The sequence below is a fragment of the Mus caroli genome, chromosome 2, assembly GCF_900094665.2.
Source record: "Mus caroli chromosome 2, CAROLI_EIJ_v1.1, whole genome shotgun sequence".
Taxonomy (NCBI): Eukaryota; Metazoa; Chordata; class Mammalia; order Rodentia; family Muridae; genus Mus; species Mus caroli.
The window spans coordinates 160,206,703-160,219,771 of NC_034571.1; the positions used below are offsets into that span (position 1 = coordinate 160,206,703).

At 53.2% G+C, this 13,069-nt stretch overlaps 1 protein-coding gene across 1 annotated transcript in view; it reads right to left on the bottom strand.

Annotated features, from left to right (window-relative positions):
- Kcng1 (potassium voltage-gated channel modifier subfamily G member 1) overlaps positions 1–10,755 on the bottom strand; it is a 20,954-nt gene extending 10,199 nt beyond the window's left edge. The window contains exon 1 of the mRNA XM_021155412.2: positions 10,521–10,755. The gene's annotated coding sequence lies outside the window, so the exon portion shown is untranslated. The remainder of the gene's footprint in view (positions 1–10,520) is intronic.
- Between the last annotated feature and the right edge of the window lie 2,314 nt (positions 10,756–13,069).

A 13,069-nucleotide genomic window follows, 5' to 3' on the forward strand; every position in this document is an offset into this window, starting at 1 on the left:
CCCACCACAGCCCCCACTGCTAACTCAACAGCCACAGTGCCCACCACAGCCCCCACTGCTAACTCAACAGCCACAGTGCCCACCACAGCCCCCACCAAAGTCATCCGGCCCTCAATACCCCAAATGCTGAGTGGAAAAGCCCTCGTATTGAAGTGATAGCTTTTGGAGCCACACAGTCCAGGTAAGTCACCTACCTATGAAATGGGTTTAACCATGTGACCCACACCACAGGCTCAGAAAGGACAAAGAGCCTGACACGGGCCAGGTGCTCAGTACTGGCTGGTTATTATCTTAGTTTTTCTCCTAACACCCTTATCACTTCCACAGACAGGAAACAGGTACATAAGAGGCAATGGGCAAAGACATGTCTGGATATCAAAATAGGGCCTGTTTTACTCCCCTGTTGGCAAATATCACCTTGTAGACTCCAGGGGTGGAGAGCACAGAGCCAACTCTGGCTGCTCCAGGTGCTTCAAAATAAATCTGCCCCAGGTTGTGTGTGTGTCTTCACATGTTCCCATTCTTACATGCCTTGAGTCAGGGTCTCACACTGAACCAGAAGCTGGATGCTTCAGTCTGACTGTCTGATCAGTGAATTCGTGGGATCTACTTTTCTCTGTCCCTCAGTGCTGGGGCTTCAGGCACATTCTTCTACGCCTGGCTCTTTACATGGGAGGCAGGGATTTGAACTCAGGTCCTCATACTGCAGCAACAAGCACTTTACTCACTGATCCATGCTCTTAGGCCCACTGGGTAGCCAGTTTTACGGTTATTGGTGTGCAAGCTTGGATACTTCTGAGGACCGTCTGCTCTCCGGGGAGGGAGCACGCCTGACTTATCTCTGGATCCCTATACCCAGCAGTGTAAACGCTCCACGACCCACTTGCCGGATGAGAGCGTTTACTGTGCATAAACCTGCGGCATGTGCAGCTTTAGAAAGCAAAGGTCAGACTATCAGCAACCACGACCTTCCTTTCTTCCCAGCCTCAGAGTGAGCGGTCGACACCCAGAGAGAGAATGAGGGGCTGACCGGTCTCCAGCTCCTAGGCTCAGCTTGGTTTACAAATACTTCTGATACTTAAGCAATTTCATATAAAAAGATGCACTCGTGGCCCGAATTCCGGTTGAGAAATGGCTCTGCCTTTTAGGCCCCGCTCCAGTCTACTGCAGCCTTAACACTCTCCCTCACTACCACCCTACCTCACTCGCAGGCTTCCTGTACTGTAGGCATTTGAGACCTTGGGTTACTCAAAAGACCTTTCTAGAACTAAATGGACACATAGGAAATTAGCAAAAGTTTAATATTCCCCCCTCTTCCAATCTCACTACGTAACATAGGCCAGGTTGTCCTCAGAATTGTGATCCCCCTGCCTCAGTCTAATGATTGCTGGACTTACAGATCTGCGCTGTCATGCTTAGGTAACACTTGGCTTTTTAAGATCACCATCTATAACTGGGCTTGGTAGTTCACCCGGGAGGCTGAGGCAGGAGGATTACTGTATTGAAGGCCAGAATGAGATATGCAGTGAGACATTACCCTAAAAAATATTTATTTAATGTGATTGGGTGTTTTGTCTGCATGCACATCTACACAGCATATGTGCAGTGCCCATGGAGGGGTTGGAAGGACAGTCTGTTTGTGAGCTGCCATCTGGAGCCTAGAAATTGAACCTGGGTCCTCTGGAAGAACAGCCAGAGCTCTTAAGAGCTGAGCCATCTCTCCAGCCCCAGAGACACCATTTGTTTGTTTGAAGACAGGTTTTCTCTGTGTAGTTCTGACTGTCTTGAGATTTGCTTTATAGACCAAGATAGTCTTGAACTCAGAGATGTGTCCGCCTCTGCTTCCCAAGTGCTGGGTGGTGGAGGCAGGAGAGTTGTAATTTTGAGTTTGGTCTTTGCTAATGTGAAGTGAAATTCCTAGCAGGAGAGAAAAAGACAGAAAGAAACAGAGGGGAAGCTGTAACCTGTGTTAAATATTCTATGATGCCAAATGACTGAACTTGGAGGATTGTGGATTGTTAAAGTGTCGCAGACCAGAACCAAATTATCTTGGGCTATTTTCAGTCCCTTTGAAAGCCATTCATTGCCGACACCCGTGTCTGACCTAATGTCCCCGTGACTGAGGAGACCTCAGAATACATCCCACTAGCCCACTAGATTTGCTGATTCACTACCTGTGGCCCCCATTGCTGTATTCTGTAAATACTTTGATTTATATCTTTCTTTGTTCTGTCATGAATAAGATATAACCACTTTCACGGTGGAACAGACTTCAATCTGTTTCTCCTGGCCAGGACTACTTAGATTTGCCTCCAGAAATCTGTTTTTCTTCTTCCTTTTGGGGGCAAGGGCAGTGCTTTTGCATTACAAAGCAAAGTGGAGGCCGCTGGGAGTTACAGGAAGACCCGTTTCAAAACAAAAGGAAAAAAAAAAAACCAAACAAACACACAAAAAAACCGATCTCTCCCTTCAGTTCCTGATGGAAGCAAACAGTGCAGGTGGAGACCTGTCACTTCCAACAAGGAGGGGGGGGGATCCAATTGGGGTCAGGAATACACAGCTGATCTTAGGGGAACCCAGCAGGAAGGGTGCTCACTTCAGAGGCTTAGCACCCTGCACAGTCGGGGAGGGGGGCGGGGGGTGGGGGGTGGGGAGGAAGCTGTAGCTCCACAGACCAAGTGTTGGGGAACTAGCCTACACCTGTTTGAAGTCGATGACTGCATTTTAGAGCGGCTGAGAGAGATTTACACTTCTCCTAAAATTGGAACCCATGTCCTCCGGCTAAGCCTGCCGGGATCCCTCAGAGGCGTGGGAACAATCCCTTTAGGTGCTTCAAGAGTTCCTTGTTTCTCAACTCTGCCGCTTTATCCTGCCACCAGAGACAAGAGGAGAGCCGTGCTTGACTTGGCTAGAACAGCCTGGGAACCTCGTTCCCCAGCCGATGCTCACTCGAGAGCCTCTTCTCTCCAGGAGTCTCCCTTGCACCTTGCACTCCCACTTGCCCTCCGGCAGAGGCTCCCCATTAGCGGCTCATTGGGTCTCCTGCACACAGTGGAATTCTTTTTTTTTTTTTTTTTTTTTTTGGTTTTGGTTTTTCGAGACAGGGTTTCTCTGTGTAGCCCTGGCTGTCCTGGAACTCACTTTGTAGACCAGGCTGGCCTCGAACTCAGAAATCCGCCTGCCTCTGCCTCCCGAGTGCTGGGATTAAAGGCGTGCGCCACCACGCCCGGCTCACAGTGGAATTCTTACATGGGGTTACCTGTCCCAGCAGGTGGTTAGGACTAGAGGGCGGTGGGTGAGGGCTACAGATAACATTGTCCTCCAAGTCACAGCTCAGGGGAGGTCAAAGGGCTGATCTGCTGAAGGGGGGATGGGGTTCATTTCTCCTCCTGTGGTCCCTAATCTGATGGCTACAGCAGGGCGGCTGGCATTTCTAGACTTCAGAGTTAAACACATTCATCAAAAGGGACACAGGCAGCTCCTGGACACGAATGCTGCTTTCTGCAGCCCGATCCTTCCCAAGGATTTTATGTCTGTCCGTTCATTGATTGAGTTAGTTATATTGGCTGCAGGGACTGGGGGCTATAGAGGCTCGGGAGAGGCTGCTGGCTGAGAAAGGGGCTGTGGAAGAGTTAAGCCATTCCTTCGTTCTTCAACGTTCCCATGTATAAGATGCTATGCTGGGTCCGGGGACACACCAGAGAGCAAGCCAGAGGCTGCCTCTGTCCTCATGCACCTGGTGATGGTGGACAGAGGGACTGAATTTCTACGTAAGTGCACCAGTGACTTCAGGATATGGCGACTGCTGTGGTAAGTCAGAGCTGAGTGACAGTGGTGTGGCAACATTATCTGGAGGGCCCACGAGGAGACATGGGGCAGGGCTTTGTGCATGTGAAGCACCCAGTCTTGTGCTTCTTCAGATCGGTTTACTCCGGATGGGGGGGACAGCTCCAATTGCCCTGTCTTGCAAGTGGGCTTGGCTGATCAAGCTTTGAGGGCAGGCCGGGAGGCAGACAAGGCAGGAAGCAGGAGATGTATTTGGAGGTCAGCAGGTGCAGGTATGGAGGTCTTGTGTGTCACAGGGTTTTATCTATGTGAGGCAGGGTTTCTCAGGCAGTGTCAGGGGTAGGCTTGGGGGTCAAGACAGGACAATGGGAACAGAGGAGCAAGGCTAGGACAAGTGGAGGGGACTCGGGCTGGCATGGCTTCAATGGGCTTGGAGGAAGAGCCTGCAGAACTTTCTGAGGGGTGGAACCTGAGGGAGGGGACAAGAGAGGAGGGCGATTCCAGAGGCGACCAGTAGGTGGCACTGAGACAGGCGAGAGTGGGAAGGAGCAAGCCGCTGACAAAAACTGGCGTGGATGATGGACAGGGGAAGATGCGACCTAAGTGTAGGAAAGAGACAGCAGGAGGGAGAATCTCACAGGCAGGTCAGAGGGTCAGAACCGACCTGACCAGTGTGTGGTTCAGGGAGGACCCAGGCTAGCAGCATTATCTCAAAGTACAGAGGCAGGAGCCTGACTTGAGTACAGTACCCAGACCCTAGGACTCTATTGAAGTCCTCCACATCAGATCTCAGAGGTCAGTGCAGACAGACACCACAGGAGTTATACATCAGGAAGATGTGAGCCACTCCAGGCACACATCTGATCCAGATCCTGTGAGCACTCTCCAGCAGGAGGGGCCTGAGGCTACAGAAGGAGGAAGGTCACTATGGTAGGCTATCAGTGGCTTGGAAGACAAAGAGGAGCTGGGAGCCAGTGTGGGCAGCCAGCAGAGGTTAAGACAGGCAAGTCAAGGGCTTCCTGAACAATCAGAAAGGGGCGTGGCCTCGCCAGCTCCCAGTTGTAGCCACCAGACCCACTTTAAACCCGTGGTTTACAGAACCACAAGCCCACCAGTGAGGATTAACTTAAACCATTCAGTTTAGGCAATAAGCATACAAAATAGCCGGGTGTCCTGGCAACACGCCCATAATCCCAGCATTCAGGAAACAGAGGCAGGCAGATCTCTGTGAATTTAAGGCTAGTCTGGTCTACAGAGTGAGTTCCAGGTCAGCCAGGACTACATAGTAAGACCTTGTCAAAGAAGAAGAACAGGAGATGGGGGAAGAGGAGGAGGGGTGGCAGAGACTGAGCTGGGCCTCCCTCCCCTAGGAGCTAATCAGATGATTCGCTTACTTGGAGGTGGAACGGAGCAGAAGAATCCATCAGCTTTGAGATGGCCGGTTGACTTTGGACTTCTGCATTTGTAAAATGGAGGTGCCAGCAGTTCCTACCCACTTGGATTATGGTAAAGAGAGGACTTGAGAGATGCGCTTGGCCCAGTGCCTGAACGGCAGACACCTGACGCCTCAGTCTTGGATCTGACAAGTGTCTATCACTCATCTCCACCCACCAGCCAAGGGTGTCTCCTCTGAACTGACCTGCCAGGATTTGAACTCAGCACCACCTGACTCCCATAGCCTAGGGCTGGAGGGAGTACTGTCTGGCCATCCCTCCAGGGAGGCTGTTCTAGGCTGCTAAGGAAACAAAGAAATGTTCACCTGCTCTGGAGCCACAGGGTTGACAGGAGACAGCGCCATGGCAAATCACCCCCCTTTAAACCTTTGGGTGGGGGGTCTGCTTCATGGAATTTTGGTCTCAGGGATGAACAAGATACAAGAATGTCACCCCCTTTACTTGAGGCAGTGGGATGTTCCCAACATGTGTCCCCAGGGACGGGTTTGGTGGCTCTTGCTAGAGAAAGACGGAAGATGCAAGGCTGTGGTCTGTGTAGGATCACAGAAACAATTGGGTCTCTAAAGCACAAGCCAAGTGGGAAAAGCAACAGAAGTTTACAGCACGGTGCTATTTATGTAAATGAGCACACTACTCCCGACTAGGACTCCAACATGCAGACGGCTCTGTGTGTAACATGCAGAGTGATGGAGGGAGGTGGGGAGACCAAGCCTGGGAACGGGAAGGGAGGAGAAAAACCGGGGAGACAAGACAGCCCAGCTCCGGTGAAGGAGGAAGCGAGTTAGGGGGTGAACAGGTGGGTCCCACAACTTGATATTGCCTAGGTTAACAACAGATGGACAAAAGCACAAGCGGCCATAAAGCTTTCAGCTTGGGAATTGTCTTAGGTGAGTGCTCAGCTCCTGGTGTCCCTCTGAGATTCCCTCCGCCATGGAACCAGCCTGTCTGCTCCTTCCGTAACAACCATCACATCTAAAGACGCAAAGAGGAGTGGGAGGGAGGGTTCCATACGTGCTGGGAGAACCCAGGGCTGCAAGGGGCCTTCTGCTAGACCGACCAACCCGCTCTTCATGGCAATTTTAAGGCTTCACTGCAGAATGGGAGAGTGCCCCTCCCTTGCGCTGTCAGTCACTCATCTCCCTTGGGGTTGCCTCCATCCCATTCTCCTCCAGGAGTCCAGAGACCCACGGCAACCCTGAGGCTGTTTCTCGTTCTTCCTCCTGGAAGAAAAATGGCACTCGGGAGCTGTAACTGAGGCCCAGCAAACATTTCCAAAGATAAATGTTCATTCAGAGAGAGACTTCTAAGTAGCACTGCGTCCACCATGGGCTTAGGGGTCTGGATCTGAGAAGGGAGTAATTGCAACGGACAAGATGTCCATGCCTGATGTGGCTAACCATGGCCACTGCTCTTATGAAGAATCCTGCACTCAAGCCAGCCATCCACGACCACAGAGCACTGGTCTCAAAGAGCTTTCTCCTGCCCCTTAAAATGAGCAATAGTGTTTTTTTTGCAGAGCTGCTCTGAGGGCCAGTGAGTAGAGGTTTCTGTAGCCTTCAGCGACATCATCTAATCTCTGGCCCACGGTCCTCACGTGAAAAGGTTCTGGCCCCTAAGATGCCCCTCCACAGGACACTCGGTAAGCACCAAGGTGTGATACTGGGGCCCTAACTTCAGGGGCTTACATTCTTTCCTAAAAGGCAACATGGGGAAACTGAGGCTCAGTGAAACAAACATTCATGGCTGGCAGTAGGGGACTGTGATGGTCTGCGGGATCCCTGAATTCTACTGTCATGGTGGGGACCAGGACATACGTCATTCCTGAGAGGGACTGGACCTTATCTGTTTCTGTAGACAAGCTTTTGGGGAGGCCTGGGGGTTGGGAGCAGCAGGTGACGACGCAGGCCGAGAAACAGCACCATCTTTATGTTTGCACTAAGTCAGGGTAGGAAAGCAATAGAGTCCCTGCTTTTGTGGAGTTCTGGGTCATCATTGTGGCCTCCAGAGATATGACCATGGTCACAGGGGTTACAGCAAGGCCGGGCCATGAGCCAAGGCATTCAAGAGGCCTTCTAGACACTGGAGAAGGTATGGGGGGGGAGTGTGGATTCTCACCAGCAGATGTTACCCAGCAAGACAAGATTGGGAGTTCTTATCTCCTCAGACTCTGAGATGTTGATGAACACTTTGTATAAAAGTCGGGAGTCTAACACAACACCCTAGGCAGATTCCTAGAAGTTAGAGTATTTGTTGAGCTTCTGGTGTTGGGGTTTGGCTCCTGGACTACCATCTCTAACTTGAGCAGGGGACCCGAGGCTCCCTTCCTTCTCTTCCCAGGCTCCATGTGGTTCTGGTCTCTCCGGTGAGTCTCATCTGTCAGGATTAGGGTTCCTGGCTGGGCTGACTCAGAGGCTGGCCTCGCTGCATCCACCCCCAATTAAATCGTTAATTATAATAGATCCAGCTATTAGGCCGCCCAGGTCCTCACATGCTGCCCCCTCCCCTCAGGATTGCTGCCTGTGGAAGTCTGTCTTTCCCACTTGCCATCTGTCACTCCCACACACCTCAGCTTTGTCTCCGGAGAGCAGGGGTCAAAGTGCCCGGGGAGTTCCACGCTGGGAGGTGGGCTCTTGTCGCCATGCCTCACCTGAACCAAAATGTGGGAAAGTGAATCAAATAGGCAGGCTGTGTGGTTAGCCACTGGGCTCTGCTGCTGGCAAAATGGCTCCTGGTGCACACGGTTACTCTACCAGGAGCTTTTCAAAACTGTGGCCAGAACATCCTTTGTATTAGCCTCTTCCTTCTCGTGTGTGTGTGTGTGTGTGTGTGTATGTGTGTGCGCGCGTGTGCATGTGTGTGTGTGTTTCAGCTGTTGTTTCTGTCCACTTGTTTTTGAGGCCAGAACATCCTTTGTATTAGCCTCTTCCTTCGTGTGTGTGTGTGTGTGTGTGTGTGTGTGTGTGTGTGTGTTTCAGTAGTTGTTTCTGTCTACTTGTTTTTGAGGCAGGGCCTTTCTCTAGGTTGACAGACAACTGAGCCCCAGGGGTCACCTGTAATCAAGCCCTGTCTCTTTGGCCAGGATCCTATACCTGGTTTGTTGTTGTTGTTGTTGTTATTTTTGGTACTGGGGATTAAATGCCAGCCCTGGGGCTTGCTTACTGACCTTCCCTCTTCCTTCCTTCCTTGTGGTCAGAAATTGGGGGACACTGGTTAACACAGAGGAGCAATGGGGACCTGGAGACAGCACCAGCTAGCTGGGCTGCTCACAGGGCTCAGCAGGAAGGAGGGGATGCTATGCCAACTGTCTGTTGGGGCAGGTGCTGGCCTGAAGCAGGGATAACTTGAGGCACAGTTCAGATCCTGTGGCAGATTCATATGCTGACTTTGTTCATTAAGGACAGTCTGCCAGGTAAAATTACCAAGGCTTGGCAGCCTCCTCTATCCCTTCTGATTTTATTAATTCTATTTAGATGGTATCACCAGCCGCTATCTCCATGGGTAGGGACAGGGAAGGTGGGCTCTTTTTTTCTGGGTTTAGGCAGCCAACCCAGAGTAGATTCTCAGAGGGGCAGCCCCCGTGAGCTACTGTGTTCAGGAAACATCTTTGTCTTTCTGTCCCTGAGGCAGGTGACTTACCTTTTGCCAGAGTCCCTTGCCAACCCAATGCACAAAACTCAACTGCCCCCCAGGAGTCTGCCTCATCAGGCTGCAAGACACTCACAGTCCGGGTCCTCCAGCTCTGGGAAGAGGCTCAGGGTGACTTGTTTTCGGTTCATTCGTCCCCTGTGGGTTTGGAGTGTGTCCCACGGCAGACATTTTTCCACTGGAATGGATTGGCTCAGAGCTGGGCTGGTAGGAGAAATCCCTTGGGGCCAAGCCTCCATGCCTAGCCACACTTCCCTCCCCACCCACTACAGCATGTGCCTGTGCAAAGCTGCAAAAGCATAAAGACCCACAGGTAGAAAAACCCACCGTGTGCACACGCCACTGCCCTAATCTCCAGGAGTACCACTTAACCTGGTGATGAGACACCAGGCAGTGACTTTGAGTGCCGTCAGAGGTGTGTGTGTGTGTGTGTGTGTGTGTGTGTGCATGTTGGGGAAGGGTTGGGGGTGTCAAACAGACCCCAGGGAATATCTACCTAGATTTATAGTCTGGCAGGTCCTCCTTTCTCCAGCGAATCAGACCAGTCCCCGCCCCCTCCTCTCACCTTCCTGTGGACTTAGCTCAGATGTCACCAAGGAGGGGTGAGTATGCGTTTGCCTCCCACCTATTATCCACTTGGGGAACTCAGGTGTTTAGCACCCCTTAAGTACCTCTGACTTGCAAGTGTTTAACAAAATGTGTGCCAAAGTGACAGTTTAGCTTCTAAACCCCATCACTAGGAGGAGGCTGTGCTCACCTAACATTAGATGAACCTTCTCAGCCCTCATCATCACCCCCAGCCCCCACTAAAGAGCTTTTAAAAGCCCAGTTCTTCCTCTCCAGGGATCGGACCCCCCACCCCCAGGAATGAACACATTAAGCACCAACCTTAAATCTGCTATACACATGTGCTGTAGCAGCGGGCCACCCTGGCAGGCTGTGACCTTCTGAGGCAGGGCCTGAGAGTCTCAACCTCTCCCCCGATCTTGTCCTGTTGCAACCTCGGCCATTGTTCAATACAGGCTTGTTGAATAAATGAATGGATGAACACTGAGTGTTTGGCATAGTGAGATGCCCACAGCAGGTGCTCAACCAAATTTTGTACAACCCAGAGAATGAACGAGTTCGTCTCTTTTCCATCCACACCCAAAAACTATGAGCAAAGCCGGGCCACTTATCCCGGGTACACTGAGGTTAAGGAGACCTCTAACTTTCTTACTAGATGCTAAGGCCTGCGACCACTGAATTGTCTCTAGGGCCTTGCACACAGTAGGCGGTCCATAAGCCTTCACTGAGTTCGTAATTAATGAATGACTTAAATGAGTCCCGCTGGTGGGGATGCTGCCTTCCGTGCCTATTGACAGTGAAAGACTTCCCCGCATTCCAACTCCTCCCGTGGGACCCCAAAAACCCTGCACGCAAAGTCAGAGCGCACTACGCATTCCGGGGACCCCTGGAAAGGATCCGTGGCCGGACCAAACTGCGGCCGCGTGGGTGCATGCCGCATCGCCCCGGCGGCCTCTCCGGGGCTCCTAGGTATCCGCAGAGGGTACCGGGGCCGCGGTCACGTGCAGAGCCCAGAGCGCCGCTTGCAGGAGCAGGGTCCCGCCAGGCTGCAGCCCGCGAAGTTCCCACCTTAAGTTCCCGTCGCGGCGTCCCCGCCTAGGAGCTAGCCGGGCCGCAGCTCTGTCTCCCAGCGCAGCGATGCCGGGGTGAGGATGCGAGAGGGTGCCGCAAGCGGCACGTGGGACCCGGTTGGCCTGCCGGGGCTGCCCGCAAACTTTGGCCCCAGGGCCGCTGTCCTGCGCGCTAGGACCCCTGACCGTCCCGCCTCCGCCTCCTGGTGCCCGCCGGGCTGCAAGTGCGCCGGCAACGCGGCGCGGCAGCAGCTGAGGGAGGTGGCCGGGCAGGAGGCGGGACGGAGGGAGGGGACTGTGCGCGGGGCGGGGAGAGGGGCGGGCGGGGGGCGGGAGGATGGAGCCACCGCGGGACCCGCCACTGCGATGCCACGCACCCTGACCCGACCCAGAGTCTCTGGGACTCTGGGTCCTAGCGGAACGCAGCGCTGCACTCTCCCCATCCTGCCCATAACCATCTCCTCCTCCCATAACCATCTCCTGCGCCCTGCAGGCCCCTGCCTTCCGGTGACGACCCTTTAAGTCCCAGCGCTGCTCCTCCCAGGGCTCCTGGCCTGAGGCGCATCCACCACTCCAGTTTTCTCAGTGGTCGTGGGACGCTCTTCCACCCTAGGCTCAGCGAGTACCAGGACCCGAGCCTCATTCCCCACGTGAGTCCCTATCGTGGGAACGCCACCGAACCAGTCTTCTGTCCTTAGGGCCAACCTCACTCTGAACTGTCACGGACACTGCAGATGTCACGTCGGGGGGCGGGGGGGCGCATTTTATGTGTGGCCGTCCGGGAGCCACTCACGCTCTCCACCATACCATACCAGCCATACATGTGCCTTCTCCATTGGCGGCCTTGGGCCTTTCCTGCCCCTGCGGTCCAGGGCCTGCACCACCTTTGCAGTAACACCAAAGCCAAAGAACGAGCGCCCTGGGCCCCAGAATGACTCCTATGCTGTAGTTGCTCACTGTCCCTAGTGGGACCTGGTCTGGCAGTCTCTGGGTCCTGTACTCAGTCAGCAGCCTGGAGAGAGCAGGGTGGACTCTGGAGGTCTCTGAGTTGGCAGAAGTTGCAGCAAGATTTGGGATTAGGTGGGAAAGCTGTCTGAGAGGAGAGGGAGTAACCTGCTTGGGGAAATTGGTACTGACTTTTCTCCTCCATCAGGGAAGCAGGAGGGACTCAGGAACCATGCTCAGCGAGTGTGCCTCCTATGCCTGGGGCTTCTTTAACGAGATGCTTAGGCTTGGCCCTGGGGGATGTAAGCTTTGGGTTCACTCAGCACGTGGGTGGAGACAGATGGCAGAGTCAGAGAGTCAGCTGAGGACCTGTCCCAAGAACTCTCTAGCTTCTGCAGTGTCTACACCAGGAGAAAGGGGGCGGGAAGTGCAAGTAGAGGGGGAGGTGGGGGAGGGGCTCTTCAGATGGAACAAAGTCGGACTCCAGAGCAGGGCCAGGAACTGAGAGGACCTCCTCTTTGGGAGATTTGCAAAGAGATCCCACTAAGGGGCAAACAAAGGTTTCTGAGATGCCAAGAGACGCGGGGAGGCAGTGTGCCGGAGGAGGGACATAAATAACAGAGGCCAACATAAAGGTTCTCAGTGGACTGTTCTGGAGGCCAGTGCCTGCGTCCCATGTTGAAAACATGGCTGGTCCTTGGTGCTCTGTTAGGCCCCTGCCTTTTCGAACAGAAGGACCCATGCATCCATCTTTCTTGCTTTCTTCTGAGCCTCGGGTTCCAGAGCAAGGACTGTGCTGTCTTCCTTCTGGCCGGCAGCTTCCACATGGAAAAATTTAAGAGTAGCCTCTTCAGTGATTTTTGGAGGGAGCCAGCATTGTCCTATGACCAGCAAGCCTACTACTGCTGTCCCCATGGAGGGCGGCAGGACCAGGATGTGAGCAGAAGTTCTCAAAACTTTACTGTGGTCTGAGTCCTCTGGAGAATTCTTCAAACCCACTGAATCATACTTGTGACCCATCCAGCAAATTCCCTGGTCTGGGCTTTTTGAAGACTTCAGTTTATCCCAGCTCCATCTGGCCTCAGAGAGATACTTAGATGGGTTTGTGAAGCCCAAGCTAGCCTAACTACTTTATACTTGAGACTGGGCCTATCAGAACTCGGGGCACCTGAGTCTGGTGCTGGGGTGACTTGCAGACAGAAAGCCCAGCACAACAGAGGCAAAGACTCCACCCTCCCCTGCCCTCTACCCCCGACCTCCACACAGTCTCAGACCCAGGCTGTTCTCAGGGGTGAATTTATGATCTTATCCCCTGCTGTGCTTCACCAAGTACAATAAAATCCTTCTAAATCCTTTTAAGGATTCCCTCTGCAGTTCTCTCTTGTGCCGCCTGCCAGATCTCCAGTTCTTATCTTCATTTTCCTCCCAAGAAGCATCCCTGGCCAAGTTGTCCTGTGGAGAAGGATGCTGAGGGTGCTGGGGTAGGCTTTCTGAAAAGATGAGGACCATCAGGCTTGCTGACACATGGGGTAGCCTGTGGGTAACAGGCTCGCACTTGATCTGTAGGCGGGCTATGGCACCGAGCCCTGCTTTATTTGTCTC